Here is a 20,496-nt window from a genome sequence, read left to right as displayed (position 1 = left end):
TGAGCGGAAGACGGCCTAACGGTGTGCGGGACCGTAGCCCAGCTTCATGGAGACGGTTGCGAATGGTCCTCGCCGATACCCCAGGAGCAACAGTGTCCCTAATTTGCTGGGAAGTGGCGGTGCGGTCCCCTACGGCACTGCGTAGGATCCTACGGTCTTGGCGTGCATCCGTGCGTCGCTGCGGTCCGGTCCCAGGTCGACGGGCACGCGCACCTTCCGTCGACCACTGGCGACAACATCGATGTACTGTGGAGACCTCACGCCCCACGTGTTGAGCAATTCGGCGGTACGTCCACCCGGCCTCCCGCATGCCCACTATACGCCCTCGTTCAAAGTCCGTCAACTGCACATACGGTTCACGTCCACGCTGTCGCGGCATGCTACCAGTGTTAAAGACTGCGATGGAGCTCCGTATGCCACGGCAAACTGGCTGACACTGACGGCGGCGGTGCACAAATGCTGCGCAGCTAGCGCCATTCGACGGCCAACACCGCGGTTCCTGGTGTGTCCGCTGTGCCGTGCGTGTGATCATTGCTTGTACAGCCCTCTCGCAGTGTCCGGAGCAAGTATGGTGGGTTTGACACACCGGTGTCAATGTGTTCTTTTTTCCATTTCCAGGAGTGTACAATGCTGAATATATAACGCCTCTTGTTCTGAAATTAATTGGGATTAACTTCTTCTGAGAAGCAGAGAGTTATCTTTGAGAGTTGTTGTCTAGTAGATTGTACTTAGTTCTGAAGTTGATCTGGAGCGATGGAGTAAGTATTAAAAATATTACTGTTACAGTGAGTGCTACACTTGACTGTGAGAGGTATTAACTTTGAGTGGCTACCTTTGTAGACACTATCGGCCGCTGTGGCCGACGCCGGCTCAGTAGCTCAACCGGTCAGAGGGTTAGCTGCCCTCTGTAAAAAAAAAATAAAAAAAAATGAAAGAACTGAGTTAATGGATCAACGACGAACTGAAACGAGTGTCTAGCGACGTCCGCCTCGAGCAGATGCAACGAACAAACGAACACAATGACATTAAAACAAAAAAAGCGCTTCTAGACGCTTCATTTAAGAACCGCGCTGCTGCTATGGTCGCATGTTCGAATACTGCCTCGGGCATGGATGTGTGTGATGTCCTCAGGTTAGTTAGGTTTAATTAGTTCTAAGTTCTAGGGGACTGATAACCTCAGATGTTAAGTCCCATAGTGCTCAGAGCCATTTGAACCATTTGAACCATACACTCTGAAATCATCACATATTCGGAAATAAACACCCAGATATTTATTTCATCCTCCGTTCTATAAACAGACGGAAATGTTAAATCAGAACATATTTGTGTTCCATTCATAATAAACTCCCATGCAGTGTTAACAATGCCGAAATGAAAAAAAGGATTACCATGTGGCTGAATGGAACATACATTCTTTCACTCCGTAATACCACGACAATATCCATTACGCTACAGCTTGATCATTTGACTTTTATCTGATTTCTTTGGTATCGTGATATTTTTCAAGCCTTATATCATTGCTGCGTTTTTAACTGATACTGAACGGTAACTGTGGCATGTTTGTGATAAATTTTCATTTGCACATTGCTTTGAAACAGCATACTGGCACACGCGCACTACAAAGTAAGTGAGTAATCGAAATTCACATTGTTCATACAGGTGTTCTTCACCGCGGGAGTCGGTAGTGGAAAGCGCACTAGTGACGTCACGACCGCAAGAAAGAACTGTGGAATCTACTCGATACATACACTACTGGCCATTAAAATTGCTAAACCACGATGATGACTTGCTACAGACGCGAAATTTAACTGAGAGGAAGAAGATAATGTGATATGGAAATGATTAGCTTTTCAGAGCGTTCACACAAGGTTCGCGCCGGTGGCGACACCTACAACGTGGAGACATGAGGACAGTTTCGAACCGATTTCTCATACACAAACAGCTGTTGAAAGCCGTTGCCTGGTGAAACGTTGTTGTGATGCCTCGTGTAAGGAGGAGAAGTGCGTACCATCACGTATCCGACTTTAATGAAGGTCGGATTGTAGCCTATCGCGATTGCGGTTTATCGTATCGCAACATTGCTGCTCGCGTTGGTCGGGATACAATGATTTTTAGCAGAATGTGGAATCGGTGGATTCAGGAGGGCAATATGTAACGCCGTGCTGGATCCCAACGGCCTCGTCGAGATGACAGGCATCTTATCCGCATGGTTGTAACGGATCGTGCAGCCACGTCTCGATTCCTGAATCAATAGATGGGGACGTTTGCAAGACAACAACCGTCTGCACGAACAGTTTGACGACGTTTGCAGCAGCATGGTGCATCAGCTCGGAGGCCATGGGTTTGGATACCCTTGACGCTTCATCACAGACAGGAGCGCCTGCGATGGTGTACTCAAAGACGAACCTGGGTGCACGAAAGGCAAAACGTCATTTTCTCGGATGAATCCAGGTTCAGTTTACAGCATCATGATGGTCGCATCTGTGTTTGGTGACATCGCAGGGAACACACATTGGAAGAGTGTATTCGTCATCTCAATACTGGCGTATCACCCGGCGTGATGGTATGGGATGCCACTGGTTACACGTCTCGGTCACCTCTTGTTCGCATTGACGGCACTTTGAACAGTGGACGTTACATTTTAGATGTGTTACGACCCGTGGCTCTACCCTTCATTCGATCCCTGCGATGCCCTACATTTCAGCAGGATAATGCACGACCGCAAGTTGCAGGTCCTGTACGGGCCTTTCTGGATACAGAAAATGTTCGACTGCTGCCCTGGCCAGCACATTCTCCAGATCTCTCACCAATTGAAAACGTCTCGTCAATGGTGGCCAGCAACTGGCTCGTCACAATACGCCAGTCACTACTCTTGATGAACAGTGGTATCGTGTTGAAGCTGCATGGGCAGCTGTACCTGTACACGTCATCCAAGCTCTGTTTTGACTCAGTTCCCTGGCGTATCAAGGCCGTAATTACGGCCAGAGGTGGTTGTTCTGGCCACTGATTTCTCAATATCTATGCACCCAAATTGCGTGAAAATGTAATCACAGCGGAAGGGAAAAAAAGTACTAGGAGGTACTACATCAGGAGGGATGGATATTTTTGGATAAAAAGTTCTCGGTTAAATTCCCATGTCAGAGTAAAACAAAATCTCAAGCTTCGATGTTTTAATTCTCACAGCAGTCATCTGACAGTGATTTCTGGTTCTCTCCTTAAATGAACAAAATGATACTACATCGTTAATGAAGAGATAAATTAGGAAAATATGCTTCTGAGAATGACACATTTGAGAATGTCAGTATACACTCCTGGAAATGGAAAAAAGAACACATTGACACCGGTGTGTCAGACCCACCATACTTGCTCCGGACACTGCGAGAGGGCTGTACAAGCAATGATCACACGCACGGCACAGCGGACACACCAGGAACCGCGGTGTTGGCCGTCGAATGGCGCTAGCTGCGCAACATTTGTGCACCGCCGCCGTCAGTGTCAGCCAGTTTGCCGTGGCATACTGAGCTCCATCGCAGTCTTTAACACTGATAGCATGCCGCGACAGCGTGGACGTGAACCGTATGTGCAGTCGACGGACTTCGAGCGAGGGCGTATAGTGGGCATGCGGGAGGCCGGGTGGACGTACCGCCGAATTGCTCAACACGTGGGGCGTGAGGTCTCCACAGTACATCGATGTTGTCGCCAGTGGTCAGCGGAAGGTGCGCGTGCCCGTCGACCTGGGACCGGACCGCAGCGACGCACGGATGCACGCCAAGACTGGAGGATCCTACGCAGTGCCGTAGGGGACCGCACCGCCGCTTCCCAGCAAATTAGGGACACTGTTGCTCCTGGGGTATCGGCGAGGACCATTCGCAACCGTCTCCATGAAGCTGGGCTACGGTCCCGCACACCGTTAGGCCGTCTTCCGCTCACGCCCCAACATCGTGCAGCCCGCCTCCAGTGGTGTCGCGACAGGCGTGAATGGAGGGACGAATGGAGACGTGTCGTCTTCAGCGATGAGAGTCGCTTCTGCCTTGGTGTCAATGATGGTCGTATGCGTGTTTGGCGCCATGCAGGTGAGCGCCGCAATCAGGACTGCATACGACCGAGGCACACAGGGCCAACACCCAGCATCATGGTGTGGGGAGCGATCTCCTACACTGGCCGTACGCCACTGGTGATCGTCAAGGGGACACTGAATAGTGCACGGTACATCCAAACCGTCTTCGAACCCATCGTTCTACCATTCCTAGACCGGCAAGGGAACTTGCTGTTCCAACAGGACAATGCACGTCCGCATGTATCCCGTGCCACCCAACGTGCTCTAGAAGGTGTAAGTCAACTACCCTGGCCAGCAAGATCTCCGGATCTGTCCCCCATTGAGCATGTTTGGGACTGGATGAAGCGTCGTCTCACGCGGTCTGCACGTCCAGCACGAACGCTGGTCCAACTGAGGCGCCAGGTGGAATTGGCATGGCAAGCCGTTCCACAGGACTACATCCAGCATCTCTACGATCGTCTCCACGGGAGAATAGCAGCCTGCATTGCTGAGAAAGGTGGATATACACTGAACTAGTGCCGACATTGTGCGTGCTCTGTTGCCTGTGTCAATGTGCCTGTGGTTCTGTCAGTGTGATCATGTGATGTATCTGACCCCAGGAATGTGTCAATAAAGTTTCCCCTTCCTGGGACAATGAATTCACGGTGTTCTTATTTCAATTTCCAGGAGTGTATGTTTTGAACGTAAGAAGAGACTGTAAATAACGACAGACAAGATAAACAGCTAAGACCAAAACACGTTGTTCTCATAGTGTAAATTATAGTAGCATTGCTTTCGAATGCTCTGTACGCTCGAACTCCAGATTTTAGCCTTTGTTGCTACTAGTGCCTTTACACAATGTATTCGTAAGGCATGACTCGTAGTTTCGGAGAGAAGGAGTACAATCAGTGCTCCAAATGTGAATGACATTCTAATTATGCACAATATTATTTGGTGATGATTTCACCAAAAATGTTTTCTGTAAATATGCAGCAGATTTTTCTTTCATGCAAGTACAGGATGATTTTTTTTTTCAGGTTGAATCGGATACAGAGAGCTTACAAGGAACGAAAGCTTGAGGTTTTGTGGTATTTATGTCAACAGGAAAAGTACTTTTAATTTTTTTAATGTTATTAGTCTTCTCACTAGTTTGATGTAACCCGTCACGAATTCCTGTGCCAACCTCCTCTTCACAGAGTAGCACTTGCAACCTACGTCCTCAATTATTTGCTGAATGTATTCCAATGTCTGTCTTCCTCTAAAGTTGTTACCTTCTGCAGCTCGATCTCATTCCAAGGCACTTATTCTGTGATGTCATAGCAGATGACCTATCGTCCTGTCCCTTCTTCTTGTCAGAGTTTTCCATATGTTCCTTTCCTCGTCGATTCTCCAGAGAACGTCTTCATTTCTTACCTTATCAGTCCACCTGTTTCTTCTGTAGCTCCACACCTCAGATGCTTCGATTCTCTTCTTTTCCGTTTTTCCAGATGTCCATGTTTCTCTACCATATGATGCTGTGCTCCAAATGTACATTCTCAGAAATTTCTTCCTCAAATTAATGGCTATATTTGATACTAATAGACCTCTCTTGGTCAGGTGCGCACTTTTTGCCAGTGCTAGTCTGCTTTTTAGGTTCTTCTTGCTCCACCCGTCACAGGTTATGTGCTGCCTAAAAACTAAAACTAAAGTAAACTCCACCCGAACAGGCCACGAAGCCCCAACGGTACCAACCGGTCGCCGTGTCATTCTTAGTCCACAGGCGTCACTGGATGCGAATAAGGAGAGGCACGTGGACAGCATACCGCTCTCCCGGCCGTCGTTCAGTTTACGAGACCGCCGGAGCCGCTACTTCTCAATCAGGTAGCTCCTCAGTTTTCCTCACAAGAGCTAAGTGCAGCCCGCTTGCCAACACCGCGCGTCAGACCAGATGGTCACCCATCCAAGTGCTAGCTCAGCCCAGCAGCGCTTAACTTGGATGATCTGATGTTTGTTGCCTAGGTGTCAGAATTCCTTAGCGTCATATATTTCATGATCACAAATCGTGATGTTAAGGTTCCCGCTGTTCTTATCATTACATTCACCTCTCTCCGATTTACTTTCAATCAATATTCTGTACTCATTAGTCGATGGTACATAATTCTTACATTTGTCGGCCTTTGCAACCTTCGGGATTCTGTAGATGATTTTTTTCCGAAAGTCAGACAGTATATTGCCAGTCTCATACACTCTGCACAACACTGTGAATAATCGTTTTGTTGCCACTTCACCAAATGACTTTAGGACTTCTGATGGAATGTTATCTGTCCCTACTGCCTTATTCGGTTTAAGTGTTCCAAAGCTCTTTTAAATTCTAATAGTGATCCCCTATCTCTTCGCTGTCGACTCGTATTTCCTCTTCTGTTACGTCATCACAAAAGTCTTTCCCCTTGTAGAGGCCTTTTGTACTTTTCTACATACCTGCTCTCGTCTCTGGAATTATCAGTGGAATGCTCATTGCACTCATAATGTTCCCACCCTTGCTTTTAATTTTACCGAATGTTGTTTTGACTTTTCTGCATGCTGAGTCAGTCCTTCTGACAATCATTTCTTTTTCAATTTCTTCATATTTTTCATGTAGCCATTTCACTCAAGCTTCACTACACTTCCTATTTAAATCGTTTCTAAGTGACTAGTAATTCTGAATTCTTGAATTTCTCTGAATATTTTTGTACTTCCTTCTCTCATAGCTCAACTGAAGTATTTCGTTACCCATGGATTCTTCGCACTTACTTTCTTCCCAATTTCTTCTTATATTTAGTTACATCTCGTATATGCAAATGTATTAGTCGTCAAGGTGAACTGGTCACCAAGACAGGACGGCAGCACTGCTATGTTTACGCCCGAGAAGTAGGGAGGGGAGGTAGTAACAGAAACGCTCCAGTACTGTTGTACTCTTGTAAGTGGAGCACTGTGACGTGCTACAGTTAATTAGCAAGTTATTTACATGTTCTGGATATCATGTGAATGATACTTTTATCGAAATGATGTGGAACGAGTCAGATCACAGGATATGTGTAAATGTTTGGTGTTAACGTTAATGAGCAAATTATAATTTTTAGTCCTACTGAACCAGGTACACTTCTTTTCTTTTTAAATGGCTATCAGTTTTTAAGTAGAAATTCGTCAATGGAATAGAAAGAGCTGATCAGGAAAAATGATTTTAAATTAGATTTAAAGCTTTCCGCGATACCTGTGAGACATTTTATGTTATTGCGCAGATGATAAAAACGTTTTTTGCTGCATGTTGAACTCCTCACAGAGATACTAATAGCTTTAACAATGGGTAATAAAGGTCACATTTCCCTCTAGTGTCGTAGGTATGTACATCGCTGTTGTTTTTAAATGGTTGTGGATTATTTACGATGAATTTCATTAGTGGACTGACGTATTGTGAAGGTGGATTTAAAATACCAAGCTCCTTGAAGAGGTACCTACATGACGTCCGTGGGTGAGCACTACATATTTTTCTTAGTGCTCGCTTTTGTGCAATCAATATATTCTTTATAAGTGATGAGATTCCCCAGAAAATTATTCCGTGTGACATTACTGAGTGGAAATACGCAAAGTATGTCAGGAAGCTCATACGTTTGTTTCAAAGATTAGCAAAGTAGCTGATCATAAGCTCAGTAATACTTTTATTCTAGTTCAAGTTTTCATCAGTGTTTAGAACCAAAAATTTGGAGCATTCTACTACACTACTACCCATGAACTACATCAATTATTGACATGACTCTATTTGTTGTACATAACTGAAGATAGTACTTTTTTTTTCAAAATTTAGCGAGCACCACTTAACAATTCTCTGGAAAATATCATTTTCCAACTCTTCTGTTCCTTTCTCTTTAATAGTACTTATTGTAACAGTAGTATATCTGCAAAAAGTATCAATTTTGCATGTTGAATGTTAAGTTGAAATCATTCGCGTAGAGAAGGAATCGGAGTGGACACAAAAAAATTGAACCCTGTGGGATCTCTCTGGGACTTTTTTTCTCCCAGTCACTAAAATTTCCTACCTCTACATTCTCTGAATTTATCAGCACTAACCTTTGGATTCCGTTTTTTAAGTACTACTCAAACTAGCAGTGCACAAAGCCATTACTTCCCGAAGCTTGAGTTTTTTTTAAGAAGGTATCATGAAGTATCACGATCTACACAGTCAAACGCACTAGGAAAAGCTCAAAAAATACCAGCTGGCACTACATTACGTTTTAAGGTCTGTACGTGCCACAGAATAAAATGTCCATGTACAACAAGAACAGAAACAAAAGGTACAGTACTTCTCACCTTGACTGTTCACGTTGCTTCGCTGTCAGTTTCTGTAAAGCCACCTTCTGCTGTTATTTCGCGATATTCCACAACTGTGCCCGATCATTCGTCATCTGATTTTCCAGCTGCAGATAGTATTTCTGAGTGTTTGTTCGAACCTACGATGACTGATTTTACTGATTTTGAGGTTATTCATCTGTCTAATTATCTCTATTGCAGTATTCATCACACAGTTTTTGGCTTGAAGCGTAGATTTTCTAGTCTTCGACTGTCAAGACAGTAAAAGATAATGCTACAGCAGCATAGGAAAACTGTATCTCACGTCTAATTTTATCATGCATATGCAGTGAAGAGCCAAAGAAACTGTTACACCTCCTAATATCGTGGAGGGCCCCCGCGATAACGCGGAGGTGCCGCAACACAACGAGGTATGGACTCTACTAATGTCTGAAGTAGTGCTGGAGGGAACTGACATCATGACTACTGCAGAGTTGTCCGTTAATGCGTAACAGTACGACATGGTGGAGATCCTTTCTGAACAGCAGTTTGCAAGGCATCCCAGGTATGCTCAATGATGTTCAGGTTTGAAGAGCGTGGTGGCCAGCGGAAGTGTTCAAACTAGGAAAAGTGTTCCTGGAGCCACCCTATATATATTCTGGACGCGTGGGGTGTCACATTGTCCTGCTAAAATTGCCCAAGTCCGTCTGAATGCACAATAGACATGAATGGATGCTGGTGATCGGACAGCTCAGTAATACGATTCTTCTAGTTCAAGTTTTCATCTGTATTTAGAACCCGTCAGAGTCGTATCTAGACGTATCAGAGGTCCCATACCATTCCAACTGCACGCGCCCCAACTATTAGAGAACTTCTACCGGTTTGAACAGTCCCCTGCTGACAAGCAGGTCCATGGATTCATGAGGTTGTCTCCATACTCGTACGCGTCCATCAGCTAGATACAATTTGAAACCAGACTCGTCCAACCAGGCAACAAGTTTCTAGTCATTAACAGTCCAATGTCGGTGTTGAAGGGCCCAGGCAAGGCATAAAGCTTTGTGTCGTGTAGTCATCAAGGGCACACGCTGGGCTTTCGGCTCCGAAAGCCCATATCGATGATGTTTCGTTCAATGGTTCGCACGCTGACACTTGATGGCTTCGCGCTGAAATTTGCAGCAGTTTGCGGAAGGGATGCACTTCTGTCACGTTGAACGATTCTCTTCAGTCGTCCTTCGTCCCGTTCTTACAGGATCTTTTTCCGACCGCAGCGATGTCAGAGATTTGATGTTTTACTGGATTCCTGATATTCACGATATACTCGTGATGTGGTCGTACGGGAAAATCCCCATTTCATCGCTATCTCGGAGATGCTGTTTTCAATCGTTCATGCGCCGACTATAACACCACGTTCAAACTCACTTAAAGGTTGATAACCTCCCATTATAGCAGCAGTCATCCATCTAACAAATGCGCCAGACACCTGTCGTCTTTGTAAGAGTTGCCGATCACACTGCTGTTTCCGCCTGTCTAAATATCTGTGTATTTGAATACTCATGCCTGGACCAGTTTCTTTGGCCCTTCAGTGTAGTGTGATTCACAAAAAGTAGACAAATCACATCTTCTACAAAACATCACAAAGAAATTATTCATATTCCAAAACAAATACTGTATATCAATTTTACTGTAATATTGGCGTAATACTTACTATGGAAAAGAAAAATGTGCTGCTTAATTTTTCTAACAAGAAGACCACATGGCACGGTGTGTGTGTGTGTGTGTGTGTGTGTGTGTGTGTGTGTGTGTGTGTGTGTGTGTTTGTGTGTTACATAAGGCTCAGAACTCAAACATCAAATGCCAAAAGCAGTCCGATGCTACCCTCTAACTTTCTCGAGAAAGTCGACTTTGAAATATTCTGAGCATCTTAAATACACTAAAGACAGATAATCTTTCCTTGACTGTGGTTCTGTGGTAAACGCTTGCCAACCATGTGGGTGGGCTTTGTTCGATTCTGGTCCATTGCAAAACATTTAACAAAGGTGCATGTTCTAAGTACCTAAATGTTGTTGGAGTAATCTCCTTGGCCACTTTTGGCTGGTGTGACCACTTTACCCGATCGGAAGCCATGTCGAACCCACGGAAAAAACTATCAGACCGAAAGAAATAACAATGAACTACATCTCTAGGCCAAATCACGTTGTTTAGACATCGATATTGTAAAAAGTAAGGAACAAGAATAATAAAAATGAATTACATCAGACAAAAAACCGTAAAAATATTTTAGTAAAAATTAACTGAACAATCTTCCTCTGTCAATGCCACGGACAACAATGGCGATGTGTATTAGAACTGGCAGGTAGCAGCACTGTTCAGGGTAAAAGATACGCAATGACCACTTTTCACGTCTTGGCCACTTCACCACAACTTATTATCAACTGGCAAGCTACATATGAATATAATGTTTTGACGATGCCAATATGGTCTTAGAGCTTTAGGACATGGTGTAAAAAAGATCTGAGGATGGTCGTTATGGACTGAAACCGGTCATCGTCTAAAGAATTGAGTTTGTGATCAAAGACTGGAATAACAACGTTTGACAGTATTGGATCACTGTTTGTATAAGCGACTATGTCGCAGTTGGTGAAATTTCTCATTCCTTACACTATCAGTAAATCCAACTTTTGACATTCTTCTTTAGCACCACATCTAACACGATTTTTGATTCTCTCCTTTTCCGGTGTTTTTCACTGTCCGTGGTCACTACCAGGCAATGCTGTGCTCAAACGTCCATTCTCAGTAATTCCTTCCTCAGATTAAGGCCTATGTTTGATACCAGAAGACCTTGCCCAGTAATACTTTCTCTTCCTGAGCTTTGCCTGTGCTGTCCCGCTTTATATGTCCTCTTTGCTTCATCCATTATGGGTTATCTTGCTTCCAAGATAGAGGAATGCTAAACTCCGTGACAACGAAATCTGTTTTTAAGTTTCTCGCTACCCTTATTTGTCCGGTTTATTCCAAATCCACAGTCTGTACTTACAAGACTGTTCATTCAGTTCAGAAGATCCTGCAATTGCTCTTAACTTTCTCTCAGTATAGCTGTCTCATCAGTGAATCTCATCATTGATATCCTTTCACTCTACATTTTTATCTCAGTCTTGAACCATTGCTTTATTTTCGTCAATGCTTCCTCGATGTATAGATTGAACAACAGGGCCGATAGACTATTTTCATGTCTTACACCCTTTCTTATCCAACAACTTTGTTCGTGGTCTTCCTGTCTTATCTTCCATCCTAGTACTTATACACACTGTATATTACCCATCTTTTTCTGCAGCTTTCTCCTATTTTTCTCATAATTCTGATCATATTCGCACCTATTTACAATATCCAATGCTTCCTCTAAGTCTACAGATTCTATGAATGTGTCTTGATTTTCCTTTAGACTTGCTCCCGTTATCAGCCTCAACGTCAGAACTGCTTCTCTGGTGCTTTTACCATTCTCAAAGCCAAAGTCGTCGTGATCTATTAGATCCGCAGTTTTCGTTTCGGTTCTTCTATATGTTAGTCTTGTCAGCAGCTTGGATGGATGAGCTGTTGTAATGACTATGCGATAGTTCTCGCGCTTATATGCAATCTTCGACGTGGCGAGCCTACATTTTTCCGAAAGTCTGATGGTACGTCGTCAATCTCATACATTCTGTTCACCAGCTTGAACAGTCCTTCGTTCCATGCAGTTTTTTCTGGACTGAAAAGGAGCAAACAGTATTGGTGAATACTACACAACTAGACTAAAGCAAAAGAGAAGCGGTTAGCTCACTGGATGAGGATTCGGAAGGAGCAGGGTTAGAAACCACTCCCAAAATCATGTGAGATGATATCCAGACAGTTCCTATAAAGAGGAAGTGGTCAAATTTATTTCCTTCCATATCCAGACTTACCCTCACTTTGGCCGTAATGACCTTGTCGTCCACAGACATCAAGTCGTAACCTTTCTTTCATTTTTCTTGGTTGCAAAAAATTGCTCGATGATAGGTCTGAATTACAAGCCATCATAATTCAAGACGACGTCCCTCTTCTAAAAGTGCTTAGTTGATCAGAAAGCTACGGAATTTCAAGTGCGAATTGTTAGGAAGTTCATCTTATTTACCACTTATTTTAAGTAGTCTCGCATGTAAATACAATTCTTCCTGGAAAAGGTTTCTAGTCCAATGAGGAGGATGTTCTGATATTTGCAGATTGTATTTTTCAGATTTCTTAGATAAAATTCATGGATGAAACCTACTCACTAGAAGAAACTCTGCACCAAAACGTATTGCCCAGAAAGTGATCTTCACGTTAGAGTCATCCTTTTGCAGCCACCAAGCGAGGTGATGCTGATGTTAGCACACTGGACTCTCCGTCCACTTGGTGCTGCGGTTGCAGGTAGCGTCTGAAGTGAACACAAAAGTGATTTCTTAAGGACGAATGTGTTAGAAATAAAACTGTGTCAGCAGATATAGCATTACATTTTTAGTTGAAAAAATATAATGATATTTTTCAAGTGTTCAAAGAGGGCGAACCTATTAAGGCTACTAAACATGAAGTACTTAATATTATACAAGTGCATTTATTTCACAGATTTATTGCTTTCGTCACTTGCTGTATTATTTCTCATTTTGACTTAGATTTAATGAAACTAAATTTCTTCTTTCTTTCCTTGATCTTACTCCTGGTTTGGCAATGTTAGTCGTAGAGGCTGGTCATATGCCCGCCATTGCTGTTGCCATACTTCACCCCCCCCCCCCCCCCCCCTCACTACAAACACAAGGTGCAATATTTGTATTTCATCCGTCTGCGTCGGAAGTTATCTAGTCTGAAAGTGTGAGAATGTCTTCCAAGTGTTTACAAGTTGTGTAACTGAGGAGGTACGTGGAGACTGACCAAATATTGAGCTAGTCTGATGGAAACCACCTAAAAACCTCAACTGGGCAGGCTGGCACACTGGCTACCGTTGCTAATCTGGTGGACAGATTCTATCTGCCACTAGTGAACACCTATTCCCCCTACCCCAACTATCCCAAATCCCGAAAGTGGCATACTGACACCAGTGACTAGATGGGTGGGCCATTTAATGAGACTAAACGGTATACTGATTTAAGTGTTCTTAAAAAAGATAGACGTGACTTGAAATGCTCTAACTTCTTGACTGAGAGCAATTGTGTCACACTGGGACTCAAACGCAGACTCCTGCATTTCGTGGACAATGCTGTCTCCATGCACATCAGACACAAGTGCTTGAGTCTAACACCTGAAATCACTGCAGCTCTTCAAACTCTAGACATGCATGACTTCCTCAATTAAAGCTCCTGCGAAAGAGGATATGAGGAAAGCTACAGGAACTTGAGCATCGTTACTGCATACTCAGTCCATGAGTTATCAAGTGGGTATATGAGTTGAGATAACAATTTTTTATTGAGGTCATTTCTGATGTCAGGCTACACCTGGGGCAGTTGAGTGAAATGTATTCATGGTCACCCAGGGGAACCCCAGTACAGCCCACACACTCCTCAACCTTCCCTCTCCCCGAGACCTGCCCATGCACTTGTATGTGTTACATTCCAGGTCACATCTCTCCCTCGTCCCCTTTCCATCTTGGAAAATAGGGAAGTTTAAAAGAAGGCGCGAAATGCTTGGACCAATAGGAACCGAGTTCTCTCCTCACCTTCCCTATTTTATTTTTTAAAAATCCTGTTGCCTGAGTCTCCTCATTCGAGTTCAGAGGTGAAAAGATCACCATTGTCAGGGACCTGCAGCGCTCCTAGACAAAATAAGAACAATAAGACTTTCATTTGAAAGTAAGCGTTTGTCCATCTGTTATTATTAATATTTTACTGTTATAATCATTTATTAATATATTCATTTATATATTCATATCGTTATTTAGCAGCATCTCTGTGTAGTCCTGTCTGGTACTGGCAGAATGCTGGGCCAGTATGTGTTTTACATACTTTTGTCCGTAAAAAATTTTTTTGTTTATTTATAGACACAATCACATGTTTATGACTCAGTTATAACCGGTTTCGGCCATGCAATGACCATCTTCAGATGCTAAAACAATACAAAAGAAAATTTATATTAATACCTAAAAATAAGTGCACTATTTAAGCACGCTTATTAGTGATGTAATTGAAATACATATAGTTCATACCTATAGGCGGCAAACACTGAAAAAAGGTTCATGCGTTGTCAAACTAGCTATAAAATGTAAAACACCTGTCTTATATAGATATAAAAATTCGTTAGATTGTGTTCACCCTCTTTGTGCTAGATGAACCATATGTATTTCGCATAAATTCAGTTACATCATTAATAAGCGTGGTCAAATAGTGCACTTATTTTTGGGTTTTAATATAAATTTTCTTTTGTATTGTTTTAGCATCTGAAGATGGTGATTGTATGGCCGAAACCGGTTATGACTGTGTCATAAACAAGTGATTGTGTCTATAAATAAACAAAAAAGAATTTACAAGAGAATCAATCACCCACTCCATAGACAAAAAATCGTTTCTTCCAAAAACTTTTGTCCGTGCCACGGCAGCAGCAGAAGGCACAGTCTTCCTAACCTGTACCACCACCACAGCCATTGCAGCAGCCACCACTGGAACTTCCTCACCTCACCCATCCTCGGTTAAGTTCTAGCAGAATACTTCTATTTGCCAACACATATAATTTGACTGCTATTGGGTCTGAATGTGTGAATGTAGTCGTAGCATCTGACAATGACTATGAAGCATTAATTCAAATAGAAAACTTTCAATGTGTTGATGCCAGAGTGAAGTATTCTTAATAAGAATGGGACTTCCTGTGCAGCGTGACAGCAGTGGAGTACATAGATAAGAAGACGACCACCGAGTATGATCCATTAAATTGACATTCATATATTTGTAAGGAATGTTCCAATAGTCAGTATGCATGTGGAAGCTGTGCTTGAACTGATTATGGGGGCACAAGGATCTACATAAAACGAATTAGTATTCTTAATATGCTGTGCTTTAAGGATTGCTATAGACAGACTGAATCACTGGTGTCCGTATGCTAGACTTGTGTACCACGACTTTGTGAACTATTTGCGCAGAAACATAAATATGTAATATGAATTTATAAATATGTAAATAATATGAATCAATTAGAACATCGTATTAATGCATGTATGCAGCCAGTGTCAAAGTATACAGGTGTTGACTTTATAAGTATAAAGTCCATAGATCCAGAATTCTCAGATAGTATTGCCATTTACATTGTCATGCCTACTGGACTGAATGTAATACAAGCTAAATTTAAGGCTCAATTGTTTCTAAAATATTGCACAATAGAATGGAAGTAAAATCTATTTTATTCTGTTGCCTGAGCCTTTATCCAGCAGTTTGCGCAGGATCATCACTGTTACAATCGGATTTGGCAAGGTTAATTTGAAGGGATGGCCGGATGCCTTTCCCGCCGCCACCCCATACCCCCTGGGACGGAGTCAGTGTATCCCAGCTGTCTGTGAAAGTGTTGCAAATGTCTGCGAGTCAAGTAACTGAGGCGGGACGTGGGAACCAGCCTGGTATTCACCTAGTGGGTCGTGGAAAAGCGCCTAAAAACCACATCAAGGTTAGCCAGCACACCAGCCCTCATCAGTAATCTGCCGGGCGGATTCGATCCGGGACCAACGCACCTACCTCAGTCCAGGAAGCAGCACATTAGTGCACTCAGCTAACCTGGCGGCTCAAAACAATGGAAGTAAAATGTACATATCGAAAATGAAAACAAAATTTTTCCCACAAATTCTTCTTATTTTTGTCCTGCCTTATCATAGAAAGCTACATATATTGTTGAAAGAGTGAGAAGCACACAAAATACTGTTACTTGCCATGAGTTGCAGCTAGTACACCACTGCCCTCATCACCGCTGCCACCGTCAGCATCCGGCCTGCTACCCACCACATCAAATGGTGCCTTTATACAGCACCAGCAATGGGAGACAGTGTCCAACGACCATAGAGATCCAGCATGAGAATTTCACTCTGCAGCGGAGTGTGCGTTGATACGAAACGTCCTGGCAGATTAAAACCGTGTGCCGGCCCGAGACTCGAACTCGGGACCTTTGCCTTTCACGGACAAGTGTTCTACCAACTGAGCTACCCGAGCACGACTCATGCCCCGTCCACACAGCTTACCCGCGAAAGGTAAAGGTCCCGAGTTCGAGTCTCGGTCCGGCACACAGTTTCAATCTGCCAGGAAGTTTCAACCATAGAGATAGTCGTACAGCCGACTCTAGGTCAAGAATCACTGACTTGAGAGCAGCCAGTTCGATAAGGTACTCACATCATCCGACAACCCTAAAAATACAGCCATGGGTAAGCCGAGAACTGCTGGCTCTAGACCCACCATTCCATCAAGCCACACAAATTGTCTGACGACTGTAGAGTTACAGCTACACGTACACTGGTAGTCAGTGGCTCGAGGGCTAAATTCCGTAAGCCGCACCACTCCTTCTTCTCTGAGAGCCGTAGTCAATATTTGAGTATGAATTAAAAATTAATCAAAATACACTACTGGCCATCAAAATTGCTACACCAAGAAGAAATGCAGATGACAAACGGGTATTCATTGGACAAATATATTATACTAGAACTGACATGTGATTACATTTTCACGCAATTTGGGTGCATAGACCCTGAGAAATCAATACCCAGAACAACCATCTGCGGCCGTAATAACGGCCTTGATACATCTAGGTATTAAGTCAGAGATAGCTTGGATCCATGGTCTCCGAGCTAATAGTCCATGCTGATGCAAACGTCGTCGAACTGTTCGTGAAGACTCTTGTTGTCTTGCAAACGTCCCCATCTGTTGACTCAGGGATCTAGACGTGGCTGCACGATCCGTTACGGCCATGCGGATAAGATGCCTGTCATCTCGACTGCTAGTGATACGAGGCCGTTGGGATCCAGCACGGCGTTCCGTATTACCCCCTTGAACCCACCGATTCCATATTCTGCTAACAGTTTTTGGATGTCGACCAACGCGAGCAGCAATGTCGCGATACAATAAACCGTAATCGCGATAAGCTACAATCCAACCTTTATCAAAGTCGAAAACGTGATGGTACGCATTTCTCCTCTTTACACGAGGCATCACAACGTCTCACCAGGCAACGCCGGACAACCGCCGTTTGTGTATAAGAAGTCGGTTGGAAACTTTTCTCATGGCAGCATGTTTTAGGTGTCGCCACCGGTGCCAACCTTGTGTGAATGCTCTGAAAAGCTAATCATTTGCATATCAGAGCATGTTCTTCCTGTCGGTTAAATTTCGCGTCTGTAGCACGTCATCTTCATGGTGTAGCAATTTTAATGGCCAGTAGTGTATGTAGTCACCAAGGGTTGGTGAATAACTTGTCTGAATCCTAAAGAAAATTAGACTCCCTTTACTGTAACTCAGCCTACTTCCTAAGTGTGGTAACAACAAATGTTATTGCAGCCAATCATGCAGGTAGGGCAACCACAGCTATCGGCAGTGATCTTGGGTATTAAGAAACCGCTTCAGTGTATTCAGTCCTTTATTTTAAGATCACCACCGGTTTTGTGGCATTAAAAACCACATCCTCAGGTGATCATATATATCTAAAACATTATACCTAAAGTGCTCGGAACTTTGTGTCCAAAATTCGTTGGCCATCAGATCACTAAAAGGCGGTATGTCAAAGAATAAAACAGCCAGATGAATGGATTGCTTCCAGTTTAATTTGCTGGGTGGTGCTATTTCTTTGGTCTATAGACAATCATGAATAGGGGAGATGGCCACTTGCTGCGTCTAACAGAAGCGCATCACATGGCCGTGTCCCATATTCGCAATTGTCTATACAAGCGGCCCCATCCACCATATGGGACTGAAGTCAATCCATCCATCAGGCTGTTTTATTCAATGTCATACCGGCGTTTAGAGGCGTTTTATTGTGACAGATAACGAATGTTCGGTACAAAGTTTCAAGCCTTTTAGCTCTAATGTTATACTTAAATGTTCACCCTCAGATGTGCCAGTTAATGCCATGAAACCGATAGCAGTCTAAAAATAAAGGACTAAACACAGCTGAAGCGATTTATCAATACCCTAGACACATATTATTATTTTAAGAACGAAAAAAAAATACACTGAGAAGGAAATCAATTACTTGTTTCATCTTTACAACCAATACATTGCAGTATAACAGGATCAATCTGGTGTTGTGCATTCACATCATAACGTTGATAGCGTGCCTCATGTTTAGAAAAAACAGAACACTCTTCAACATTTGAGGTAGTTCAGTATGAGAAACGTGATTAAACGGCTAAATAGAGGCGTCGTACAACACAACTGTTTCTTCACTTTTCTCTTAGTATCCTTCATCGCAACAGTGATCTGCCGTATGAAGTAGAAGGCGGCGTACATAACGGCGCACGTTGACAGCAAGATGAAGGCGATGACGTCGAGTAGCAGCAGCTGCCACCAGTGCAGGTCGAGGGTAGCACTGCGCATGTGCGGGGCCCCCTTGTGACGTATCACGTACTCCACCCACCACACGGCGCGCTCCAAAGAGTCCGCCTGGTGCTCGCGGAATATCTCTGATAGCCTGTTCATGTTCTCTTTGTACCTGCACAGGAAGACGAAAGGTATGAGTAGGAAGAGATACGAGCAGAAAGTTCGCAGAGTTTTTCCATGAGCTAAATAAACAAAACAGATAAACGTAACAACATGGTTCAAATGGCTCTGAGCACTATGGGACTTAACATCTGAGGTCATCAGTCCCCTAGAACTTAGAACTACTTAAACCTAACTAACCTAAGGACATCACACAGATCTGTGCCTGAGGCAGGATTCGAACCTGCGACCGTAGCGGTCCGGCCAGCTAAACATAACAGAGACTTTATAGTCGTCAATAATGTATTTCCCTTCACTATTTACGATAGTCTGCCAACGCTGGCATAACTTTTCGGTTCCGCGACTGTGGAAATCACGTGGTTTTGAGACGAAGAACTTGTCGAGTCACGTTCGGAGCGTAGTTTTATCCAGAAAGAAAAGTCCTCGAAGGCTGTTCGATAAAGAGTGGAAAAGGTGAATATCTGTGGGCCCTAGATCAATTGATTAAGGTGAGTGCAGAATAACTTCCCATGCGAACTCCAGTGCAGTGAGTGTCTTTTTTATTTCCTCTGGGAAGCAGTTTTTAGTACAACACACTGTCGTTGTTCCACCACATGTAAAACACTTATTTTTTGTGTATGTGTACAGGTTGCTTGTTTTTTTTTTACACGGGGTTGCGGTTTGTTTGGGCTGAACCATTCCTTCTTTTCCTTATGCTAGCATAAAGACACCATTTCTCGTCACACTAACAATACAGGATACGAATGGTCGGTGTTGTTCACGAGCTAATTGATGACGGTCTAGCAGAGGTGCACATATAGCCACCTGCTGATTTTTATGATTTTTTCTTAGATAATGCAGTGCCCATACACCAGAATTTTCAACCTCTCTTAATGCATCTAAATTTTTCTCGATGATGAAATAGAGTTCGTCACATCTGCCAGTTCTCGGGTACACTGACGTCGTTTATCGTGAATTAGATCTACCTAAATATGGAGAGTGACTAATATCAAAACGATACTCTTTAAAACGAGAAGACCATTTGCTTACTGTATTTTGTCCAATGTCATTGTCTCATGCACGACGAAAATGTCTCTGGATGACTCCGCTGCTGTCACCCCTGTGCTAAACTCAAACAGAAAAGTAGGTCGTTTGAGCTGTGGTAAAATTTGCTGTTTTGAAGAGCGCGCCGCAGCGCATAGTGTGAAGCAGTCGCCCTCCGCCTCTGGTGGTGGCGCCGCTGTGGCAATCCCAGCTTTGGTGTCTCCCTCTGGTGGGAAAGGGGAAAAGTTGCCTGTTCACATGCATTTAAGGGGCGCTATGAGCTCGGCAGTTGGTCGGTACGAGTCGGTCAGTCGGTTTGAGTCTAGGAGCAGTGTGTCAGTCTCGGCGAGTTGGTCAATTGGTCAGCCGGGTCAGTGTGTAGCAGTCAATGTCGGTCTGTCGTCCGCAGTGCTAGTATGTGTTAAGCCGCCAGTCTGCTCGAGTTTGCTCAGGCAATGGACATTGGCGGTTGGATTGATC

The sequence above is a fragment of the Schistocerca piceifrons genome, chromosome 2 (assembly GCF_021461385.2).
Source record: "Schistocerca piceifrons isolate TAMUIC-IGC-003096 chromosome 2, iqSchPice1.1, whole genome shotgun sequence".
NCBI lineage: Eukaryota > Metazoa > Arthropoda > Insecta > Orthoptera > Acrididae > Schistocerca > Schistocerca piceifrons.
Note: the sequence above shows the minus strand (reverse complement) of the source record.